General features: G+C 48.4%; 1 non-coding gene across 1 annotated transcript; it reads left to right on the top strand.

Moving 5' to 3' along the window:
• Positions 1-6,356: 6,356 nt before the first annotated feature.
• Positions 6,357-6,429, top strand: TRNAG-UCC. The gene has a single exon. It is a non-coding gene; the product is annotated as a tRNA-Gly (tRNA).
• The last annotated feature ends 5,079 nt before the right edge of the window (positions 6,430-11,508 follow it).

Genomic DNA, 11,508 nt, shown 5'->3' on the forward strand with positions numbered 1-11,508 from the left:
GGGGGAGGTGGTGTCCATTCATTGTAGGATGTCAAGCAGCACCACTGGGCTCCCCTCCCTGCCACCTTGATGCCAGTAGCACCAGCCCCCAACTCCAGTCAAGACAACCCAAAGTGTCCCCAGACTTTGCCACCTACCACCAATGGGGCAATGTCACCCTCAATTGAAAATCACTTCCCCTAATCCTGGAACTTGCCAGTTGTTATTTTTGTCTTGAAAACCCCTCTCACCAGACATTTAACCTCAGAGGACTTGATGCAAACAACCTTCTCAGGGACCCCAGCAAATGACACATGAAAACTTGATTCCTTTTCCAGACGTCTGGTGGAGGGTCTGACCTTGGTGCTTACCTCTCTTGACTCTTGATGTTGTTGTTTAGTCACCAAGTACTGTAGGACTATTTGTGATTCCATTGGCTTAGCTCACCAGGCTCCTCTGTCCATGAGATTGCCCAGGCAGGATGCAGGAACCTGCGTCTCCTGCATTGTCAGGTGGGTTCTTTACTACTGAGCCACCAGGGAAGCCCCTCATACTAGGAGAAACACCAAATACAAAACAGTAGGTAGAACGTGAGGAAGCTTGAGGTAAAGACTCTGCCTGCAATGCAGGAGATCCAGGTTCCATCCCCAAGTGGGGAAGATCCCCTGGAGAAGGAAATGGCAACCCACTCCAGTATTCTTGCCTGGAGAATTCCATAGGAACCAGGCGGTCTACAGTCCATGGGGTCATGAATAGTCTGAGAGATTAACACTTATCACTAATAAGTGATACAACATAACGAGGGGTGGGAGGAAAGAAAAACGATTAACGTTTGGGTTTGAGGTAGTATGGGATCACCTTCCTCCCCTCCACCCTCTAGACATAGCTGCAATCCCCTCCCCATCAGAGGTCCCACTGACCACCGCCCGGGTCTTCTGCCATGCAAGGCCCCAAAGCCTACCCTGCGTCCACCAGGCTGGCCTCTCACGGAATGTGGATGTCCCATTTGCCTCCAGGTCTTGGCCTGCGCTGTTCCCTCCTCCAGGAATTCTGTTCCCTGCGCTCATCCCCCACCCGGGGCTGCACGGGCCTGACTTCAGTCTGGAGTTTGGCCCCTTCTCTCCGCCCCATCTGTGCCCCGAGCGCCCTCCCCGCCCCTAGCCCATCGAGGAGCCCGGGGGGAGGGGGCTGGACTCCAAGTCCCAGAAAGCCCTGCGCTTCCCGTGGGTGGGGCCGGTGCTTCCCCTCCGCGTGCTCAGTTTGGGAGGCGCTGGCAATTTTCAAATTTTGGCGCTGAGCCGGCGGGGCGGCGACTGCTGGTCCAGACCCCTCACCCCAAACCCCACCCCACCCCGCTGAGCCCTAGGTCTGGCCACCCGGAGAAGATGGCCTGTCCACTTTACGGGCTCACCAGGCGCGACACATGGCTGGGGTTGGTGGTGGTGGTGGTGGTGGTGGGATTCTCGGCCCATTTCCAAGACGGGAAACTGAGGCACGGGGCGATCCGGGGACCTGTCCTGGGAACCCCCGCCACCAGGGGCGGGGAGGGGATGGGGTTCGAACCCAGGACCCTCTGACCCCAGGGCGCTTGTGAGTTAATGGGCAGTTGCTGCCTGCTTTGGGTGTGGAGGGTGAGATCGGTGGGCGAGAAATCCCTGAGCCCGGGAGGACCGGCCAGTCTCTGCCCGCCGTCCACTCTCCCTCCCCGCTCCATCCCCCATCCCCCGTCCCTTCCGCGGCATCTTGCTGGAGTTTGGCGCCAAATTTTTCAAAATCTCAGTCCAACGACTCCCGCTGGCTCCCAGCCCGGATCACGAGCCTGGATGCTGAATTCCGGCGCCTGGACCTGCAGGACCGCGGAATCTGGAATCTGGAGGGGTGGGGCGGGCTCAATGCAAAACCTGGAGCTAGGGGGTGGGGGTGGAGGGCGTGGATTCCGGATGGGAGGAGAGGGGACCACTCGCATTGAAGGGTCTGAATTTGGGGGACCCTGATTCTCGTGTCTGTTGGGGAGCTGGGGTTCTAGACCCTGGATCGGGAAGCCCTGTTTCAGAGCCCAGAGGAGGACAAGTTTGGTCGGATTCCTGAGCCTGGAGGCTAAACCTGGAATCTAGGATCAGAAGTCAGGAACCTGGAGCTGGAACCCTGAAATTCCAACTGAAATCTGGGGGGCAGGGTAGCGCTAGGACTGGAGGGACAGCTGCTTGTTAAATGGGCTTGGGGGGAAAATGAAATCAACAGGTGTGGATTGACATCTCCCAGTGCCAGACACCAGTGACCAGAACAAAGGTCCGTCCCTGCCCTTGGGAAGCCGGCAGGAGTGGCATGTTAGAATATAATAAGTACATGGGCTTCCCTGGTGGCTCAGTGGTGAGGAATCCGCCTGCCAATACAAGAGACACAGGTTTGATTCCTGGTCCGGGAAGAGCCCACTTGCTGCAGAACCACAACTACTGAGCCTGCACTCTAGAGCCCAGGCTCCGCAACAAGAGAACCCACTACAATGAGAAGACCAAGCACATTGCAACTGGAGAGTAGCCCCCGCTCGCAACTGGAGAAAACCCACGTGCAACAAAGACCCAGCACAGCCAAAAATTAGTTAATAAGTAGGGCTTTCCAGGCGATACTAGTAGTAAAAAACTTGCCTGCCAATGCAGGAGATGTAAGAGATTCGGATTCAATCCCTGGGTTGGGAAGATCTTATGGAGAAGGACATGGCAACCCACTCCAGTATTCTTACCTGGAGAATCCCATGGACAGAGGACCCTGGCGAGCTACAGTCCATGGGGTCGCAAGGAGCTGGACACCACTGAAGCGGCTGAGCACACATGCACACATAAATATGTTGTGGCGGGGGTGGGGGTGCGGGGGTCCTTTGATCATGGAAGCTGGGTGCCATTTAGTTGTGTGGTCTGGCTCCAGGGTTCATGATGCTGCAGTGAAGGTGTCCCCTGGAGCAGGGCCCACTCCCAAGCACACTGGTACTGATGTTAAAAGGATATACATCCTTGCTGGCCATTGTCCCAGAACTTAGTTCCTTATCATATAGGAGAGGACTTGATTTGAGTTTCGAAACCCTCACTGTTTGTTGTTGTAGGGAAACAAAAACTGAAAACAGCTCAAATATCCTTCAATAAGAACACACCCATGGGAACTATGTTCAGTATCCTGTGATACCATAATGCAAAAGAATCTGAAAATTTATATATATATATATATGTGTGTATTTATATATATATACATATATATATGTATGTATGTATAACTGAATCACTTTGCTGTACATTTGAAATGAGCACATTGTCAATTGTACTTCAATTTGAAAAAAAAATGGTGTGTGTGAGGGGATTCCCTGGTGGTCCAGTAGGTTAGGACTTGGCACTTTCACTAAGTGCCTAAGTGGCCTAGGTTCAATCCCTGGTCAGGGAACTAAGGTCCCACAAGCCATGCAGCCTGCCCCCTCCAAAAAATAATAACAAATTTTAAAAGATTTAAAAACAGAATACACTGATACCTTTGTGTAGACTCACAGTGGAACACTATACAGCAGTAAAAGTGAATGCCCAGAATGACCACCTAAACAAAAGAGCATGTAAAAAACAAAGTGCAGAAGACTAGCTCCAGTAGGCTACCATTTGTATAGTTATTTCAGGGTGCTATAAATATTAGAGAACTGAAAGGAAAAGTGGGGACGTGGTTAACCCAGAAGTCAGCATGGTGGTTGTGTTCTGGAAGCCTGGTAGTTGTGAATGTTTCTATGCTTTAGGCTAAGGTTGCCTAAGACATAGATGCTCTTTGTCTGTTTGATATGTTTTGTGTTTCAAAAATGAGATACACAACCTCCCTCAGACTGCTGTGCAGAACAACATGGTTCCAACACAAACAGAATATCCTACCATAAAAAAAAAGAGATGATAATTATGTGACCTGGATAGAGAGGTTAACCTTTGGTGGTAATCATACTGTAACATATAAATGTATCAAATCAACACCTGAAACTTACACACTGTTATATCTCAATTATATCTCACTTTAAAAAAGGAATATCCTCAAGAAAAAAAAATAGAACACCAATAGAATGCCATCTATATTATTCTGGGGCTTCCCTGGTGGCTCAGATGGTAAAGAATCTGCCTGCAATGCAGGAGACCTGGGTTTGGTCGCTGGGTCGGAAGATTTCCCTGGAGAAGAAAACCTCAACCCATTCCAATATTCTTGCCTGGAGAATCCCATGGACAGGATACAGTCCATGGGGTCACAAAGAGTCCAACAAGACTGAACGGCTGACACATTACTTTAAATATTTTAGTCAGTACTTTAAAGACTGAAGGAAAGGAGAGAGATTAATTTTTAATATGTTTTACTTAACCTAACATACCCCAAATATTTTAACCAACATTATAATCAACATACACAATTTTTAAAAATTTTATCAAAGTATTAAAAAACTTATTGAAGTGTATAGTTAATTTACAGTGTTGTGTTAATTTCTGCCATATAGCAAAATGACTCAGTTATAAATATATATGGACTTCCCTTGTGGCTCAGCTGGTAAAGAATCCACCTGCAATGTGGGAGAGCTGGGTTCGATCCCTGGGTTGGGACGATCCCCTGGAGAAGGGAAAGGCGACCCACTCCAGTATTCTGGCCTGGAGAATTCCAGGGACTGTGTAGTCCATGGGGTTGCAAAGAGTTGGACACGACTTTATATATATTTATGTATATATATTCTTTTCATATTCTTTTCTATTAACACAAATGATTGATGAGATATTTTACATTCTTGTTTTTTCACATTAAGTCTTTGAAATCCACTGTTTTTCATACTTTCAGCCTATCAAAACTTGGATGCTCAATTTTCAACAATTTAAGGAAACAATAAAGTTGTTTTTAACGGAAAAGTATTTTACACCACTTCTTTATTTTCTTTTCTAGTTTTTGGCTGCACTGCATATGGGATCTTAGTTCCCTGGCCAGGGATTGAACCCTTGCCCCCTGCAGTAGAAACACAGCGTCTTAACCTCTGGACCACCAGGGAAGTCCCTCCACCATTTCTATTTGTAGGTTTTTTTTTTAACAAATTATTAATTTATTTGGCTGCATAGGTCTTGTTATGGTATGCAGGATCTAGTTCCCTGACCAGGGATCAAACCCAGGCCCCCTACAGTGGGAGCACAGAGTCTCAGCCCTTGGACCACCAGAGAAATCCCTGTTTGTGGGTTTTAGTTCATTAAAATGAAATTCAATTGAAATTCAGTTCCTCAGTCACTCCAGCTACATTTCAAGGGCATGGTAGCCTCAGGTGGCTGCTTACTACCTGGCCAGCACAGGTGGAGAGGATGCTGGATAGTCCCCAGGTGAGGGACTGTAGTTACCTGGGCTGGGGTCACTGTTGCACTTAAAGTCTGCCTGTCCCCCTTTGGGACCTCTCTCCACACCTCCTTTTCCAGCCCTCACTCTGGTACCCACGACTCGGGAATTCCTTGTCTCCTGATGCAGGGTACATCCTCCTAAGGCAGGCAGTGTCCCCAGTCTGCACACCTGCATGACCCAGAGGTGGCAGAGGGCAGCTGTTTAGGGGGAGGGCTATGGATCTGTGAGCCGAGGTGCCCTTTGTGTGCAGGTAAGGACTCTCATGATCCAGGGCAAACCCTCAAATCAAAGGCAGCAGACCATCAGCGTGGGGCCAGCCCTGCCCACACTGCCACATTCTTGTGCAGAACCACCAGGAGTCTGAGAATCCTAAATGTGAACCAGACATGCCAGGAGGCTTTGCAGGTTTCGATTCCAATCTACTGCTGTGTAACAAACTACCCCCAGACTTTATGATGTCTCATGATTTTGTGGGTTGGGAATGCAGGTGGGGCTCAGCAGAGTGGTTCTTCCATGTAGTGTTGGTGTCCAACTTGCAGCTGGGCTGGGGGATCTGAGCTCCTTCTCCCGTCAACCTATAGCTTCGCCAGCCCCTTTTTCTTCTGTGTAGCCTCAGGGTCTCCCCAGGGCCCATTGGTACAGCACAGACTTCCTATGAGACATCTCAGGAATCTCAGACATCTCCTCCGAGAGCAAGACAGTAGCTGCTCCTGAAGTTAAGGATCATGGTTGGCAGTGTTGCCTCCCTCAGGACCCTGAGGTCAAGGCCATTATAGACCCAGCCCAGATAAAGGGGAGGGAAATGGGTCTGCCAAGAAATCCTAGAATTGCAGCCATGTTGTTTTATTCTAATAGCTTTATTGAGATGTAATTCACACCTCATATGACTCACCCCTTAAAGTGTATGATTCAGTGGTTTTAGTATATTCACAGATGTATGCAACCATGGCCACGATCAATTCTAGAACATTTTCATTACCCTAAGAAGAAACTCTGGGGGAACTTCCCTGATGGTCCAGTGGTTAGGACTCTGCACTTCCACTGCAGGGGGCACAGGTTCAATCTCTGGTCAAGGAACTAAGATCACACAACCTGAGTGGTGAGGTTAAAAAAAAAAAGTAATATTATAATGTAATACTTTTTTAAACTGAAACATATGTGAAAAAGTCTCCACCCGTGATGAACTTACAGCTGGTATCTGAAGTCAGGATTGTCATATGGGAACCATGTCCACCTAAAATACAATGGGTTGAACTCCATGCATCTATACAAATGTAAATCATGTAAATGTAAGTCATCCATGCAAATCATGGAAAAAGGACGATTGTACTGTATCATTTTGCATCAACTAAACAAATTCAATTCAGTCTCTGGATGGCCTAGAAGACATCTTACCTGTCCCTTCATTAGTTAACGAGTTCCTTGCAAACTCTGACAAATATTGATTGGATATTCAAGCGAGAATCATGCTTTTACCTTTCTTAAAAAGTGCATCTCTGTTTTGGGTTGGGGGGAGGGACTGGCAGGGGCAAAGGCACAATCAGAGAACAGCGGGAAGGGTGAGCAGAAGAGGGGCGTGGTGAGACTGTGGGTTTGGAGGAAGCCCTCTGGGTACTCCAGGGAGAACTTGTTTGGCAGGGGGCATGAGCATCTGGGGACAGGGGGTTGGCTTCAAGTGGCTTTCAAGGTAATTGCCATAGGGAAGGTGTACAGTGCTCTTTCCACAGGCCAAGCCCAGTCTAGGTCATGGGTTTTTATCATCCTTTTCACAACTTGATTTCCCCAGGAAAAAAGGGAGTTTCAGAGAGGTTAGGTCACCAACCTGAGAACACACAACTTGTGAGGGGTGGAATGGGATTGGAACCAGGTGAGCTTGACAGAGCAGAGTGGCCCCTACCAAGCACCTCGCCCGGATGTCACAGACACAGACATCCTGGCCCCTCCTGCCTACTGCTATCCACCCCCAGCACCCCCGGAAGTGACCGGGCCTCCTCACCTTTGCCCTTGACATTTCTGCCACCTGGTGTGTGTCCTGTTCACCTCCTCCCAGCCCATCCTGTCTTCCCAGCGTCTCCAAGTTCAGATGGTGACTCGCCTCCACCAGGAAGCTGCTCCTTGGGGACCGGAATCAGGTCTTGTTCATTTTTGAGAAAAAAGAAAAAAAAAAAAGATGTCAGAGGCCAGTCCCTCCCCTGCTTCAAGCCTGACAATGGTTTCCTTTGCTATATTGACCCCAAGTCAAATTCAGACCCTTCCAATATTTATTTATATGACTGTGCTGGGTCTTAGTTACGGCATTCGAGATCTTCTTTTAGCTGTGGTGTGTGTGATCTCATTCCCTGACCAGGGATCGAACCTGGGCAACTTGCATTGGGAACTTGGATTCTTAGCCACCCACTGGACCACTACGGAAGTTCCTAGCTTACTTTCTTCACGACACTCAGATTTCAGCTCAAATGTCACCTCCTCAGAGAAGCCCACCCTGACCACGCCACCCAAAGCAGTTGCATTATCACCACTCCCAGCGCTGAATCAGCACCCAGTAGGCCTTCAATCAATGCCTAAATCCCCCACTTAGAGGGCAGTCACCATACACAGAGCCCTCTCCTAAGTGTGGACCAGAATGAATGCATTCCATGCTCAGAAGGATCCTAGGTAATACATTGTTTCCATTTCACAGAGGGGGAAACTGAGGCACAGGTGTGGGGTGGCAGGATGGTCAGGGGGAGATTCAAAGCCAGGCAGTCTCCTTGGTCATGCCCACTGCCCCTGCCCCATGCTCCTCACCCCAGCCCCTCACACCCCTCCTGGCTTACTGGGCTTGAGTTATCATAACAGAAACATCACAGGCTGGAGGGGCCTAAATCATAGACATGACTCTTCCATGTCCTGGAAGTCTGGTGTGGCTGGTTCCTGCTGAGGACCTGGTTCCTGGTCTCACTGTGTCCCCACCTGGCAGATAGCGCTCTGGGCTCTCTCTTCCTTTCCTTATAAGGACACTAATGCCAGGGGCCCCACCCTCAGGGCCTCATCTCACGCAACCCCTCCCAAAGGCCCCACCTCCAAACATCCTTAAATATTTTAAAAAACTTTAAAGAAATGCAAAGAAAAAAAAAAACCCACACCATGCTGACTACATTATCAAAATTGTAAATCAAGATAGGATGGGGGGGCGGGGCGCTTCCCTGGTGGTCTAGTGGTTAAGAATCCACTTGCCAATGCAGGGAACCTGGGTTCGGATCACTGGTCAGGAAACTAAGGTCTCACAAGTCATGTGGTGCAGCCAAGAAAAAGGAAAATAGTTTGTCTAATTCTGGACTACTGGTGATGGTTGCATAAGCTTGTGATTCCACAGAAACCCACTGAACTAGACACTCTAGATGGGCGGGTTTTATGGTATGTGATTTCCATCTTGATAAAAAATGAGAGAGAGAAAAAAAGATTATCTCGATGACCAAGTTTTTGGTGCCTCTTTAAATTTTGCACCCGCCTCCCCAACAATTTTCCTTCCTTCCTCATCCTGGTCCCACCAGGGCAAGCCAAGACGTTCTGAATCAGCCTCATCAATGTCTCCCCAGGGGGCCAGGCCCCGGCCAGGCTGGCCGTGTTCTCTGCTGGGCAGACCACTTCCTGGCTCCACCAGGAAATACCTCCTCATCCTTCAAAACTCACTTTGCTTGTCTGGTCCCCAGTCTGACCTCCTGGACCCGCATCCCCCTAGCCCATTCCCTCTGGACCACATATCCTGTCCTAACCCCTGCCTCTGGGAATAGCTGGAGTATCTGGGAATTGTTGTTCAGTCACTCAGTCGTGTCTGACTCTTTGCAACCCCATGGACTGAAGCATGCCAGGCTTCCCCCTGTCCTTCAGTTTGAGTTTGCTCAAACTCATGTCCATTGAGTCAGTGATGCCATCCAGCCATCTCATCCTCTGTTGTCCCCTTCTCCTCTTGCCTTCGATCTTTCCCAGCATCAGGGTCTTTTCCAACAAGTCAGTTCTTCAAAGCAGGTGACCAAAGTATTGGAGCTTCAGATTCAGCATCATTCCTTCCAATGAATATTCAGGGTTGATTTCCTTTAGGATTGACTGGTTTCATCTCCTTGCCTCCAAGGGACCCTCAAGAGTCTTCTCCAACACCACAGTTCAAAACCATCTTGGAATAACCTCAGACAGCTCTGAGCTCTGTGCCTCTGGATAAACAGCATGGTCTTCCTGGGTCTCTATTCCACCCCCTGCAAATGTGCACCCACCACACAGGGCTGCTTCCTGGGCACTGAAGGAGAAACTGCTTATGAAAGGCTTAGCATGTAATAAATCCTCAAAAAAAAAAGTTTGCTCTTATGCATATCCATGTGGGTTTTTTTGGCCACTGCATGTGGGATCTTAGTTCCCTGACCAGGGATCAAACCCATGCCCCAGCAGTGGAAGCACAGAGTCCTAACTGCTGGACCACCAGGTGGTCCTCTTATGTGTGCCTTGAATGCGATGTAAAATTAAATTTTAAAGCACTTACATTTATCAGTTCTAGAGACAAGGGAATCTCATTTGCAAGGTGAGTGTGGATATGCTCAATTCTCTGACTGGGCAAATCCCCAACTCACACGTTCTCCAGGAGGAGGGTGTGGGTTTCCCCCTCGGAAGACAGGGTCACCTCTTCTAGAGCAGACAGGGACATTTTCATGGTTGCACCTACCTTAGGAGCAAAATTTAAGAGGGTGCCCAAAGCTCAATCATCAAGATAAATAGTTCATTTATTTATTTTTCCTCTTTTGGCCATGCTACATGGCATGTGGGATCTTCATTCCCTGTCCAGGGATCAAACTCATGCCCTCTGCATTGGAAACACAGAGTCTTAACCACAGGACTGCCAGGGACGTCCCAAGATAAATACTTTAATGTAACATTTTAAAAAATAAAAATCAATGCAAAAAAAATCATGATGAAGAAAAGCTCAAAATTGGAAATAAAGCCAGGATTTAACCTTGCAAGTGAACAACTCACCTCCCTGCCCTCTACCCCCGACCCTGTCAGATAATGCTTGTTTTAAAACCTTGATTTTTGCTCATCATGGATGGGGGTCTTGGGGCATAGATTTTGGTTAAGAATAGTATATTAAGATATTGTTTATCTTTTTTTTTTCTTTTGGCCTCACCATGTGGCTTGCAGGATCTTAGTTCCCAGACCAGGGATCAAACCTGTCTCTCCCCAGCAGTGGAAGCACAGAGTCCTAACCACTGGACTGCCAGGCAAGTCCCTATAATATTATATTGATGACTGAGTTTTATGGCATTCCTTTAAAATTTGTGCCTGAGGTGAGTACGTTGATTCCCTTACTCTATACCCTGCCCTTGGTCCCAATAAAACTTTGTTGACAAAAAATGGGGTGCACAATAGCCAAATGGTAGAAACAACCCATGTGCCCATCAACAGATGAATGAACTAAATGCAGTCCATCTATACAGTCTAATATTATTCAGCTTCAAAAAGAGGGCAATTGTGACACACACATGAATGAACAACTGTGGATGAGTCTTGAGGATATTACGTTCAGTTAAGTAAGCCAGACTCAAAGGACGAATACAGTATGACTCGATTTATACGAAGTCCCTAAAGGATCAAATTCATAGAGACAAAAAGTCAATGGTGGGTGTCAGGAGATGGGGGTAGCTCGTGTTCCATTCCCAAGAGTTTATTCTGGGGATGATAAAAAAGATTTGGGTCTAGATCACGGTGATTGTTGCCCAGCATTGTGCATGTATATCATGCACTGGTATACTTACAAATATCGAAATGATAAATATCGTGCATATTTTACTATTAAAAAAAAACCCCACAGTAGCCTAGGCAGTTAGTTTGATTAAAAAATTAAATCTATAAAGTTATTTGTCATCCGTTCCGGGTTTTTCACCTCCTCTACACTCCGCCCCCGCCGGTTGGTCCCTTCCGGAACTGCGGACGCAGGGACCTCGCGTGGACACCAGGTGGCGCCGCCGCGCCTCGCAGGGCCCGGGACATTTCGCGCCTCCACGGTGGGCGGCGCGGAGGCGGCGCGATGCGTCAGCGGGACCGCGGGCCGGGGAGCTGGGGGAATCAAGCCGTGAGGCCGAGGCCAGACCCCAGGCTGGCGGGGGTGGGGGTGCAGCTGAGTCATACGGG

The sequence above is a fragment of the Bison bison genome, unplaced genomic scaffold (genome assembly GCF_000754665.1).
Source record: "Bison bison bison isolate TAMUID 2011002044 unplaced genomic scaffold, Bison_UMD1.0 scf7180017864492, whole genome shotgun sequence".
Taxonomy (NCBI): Eukaryota; Metazoa; Chordata; class Mammalia; order Artiodactyla; family Bovidae; genus Bison; species Bison bison.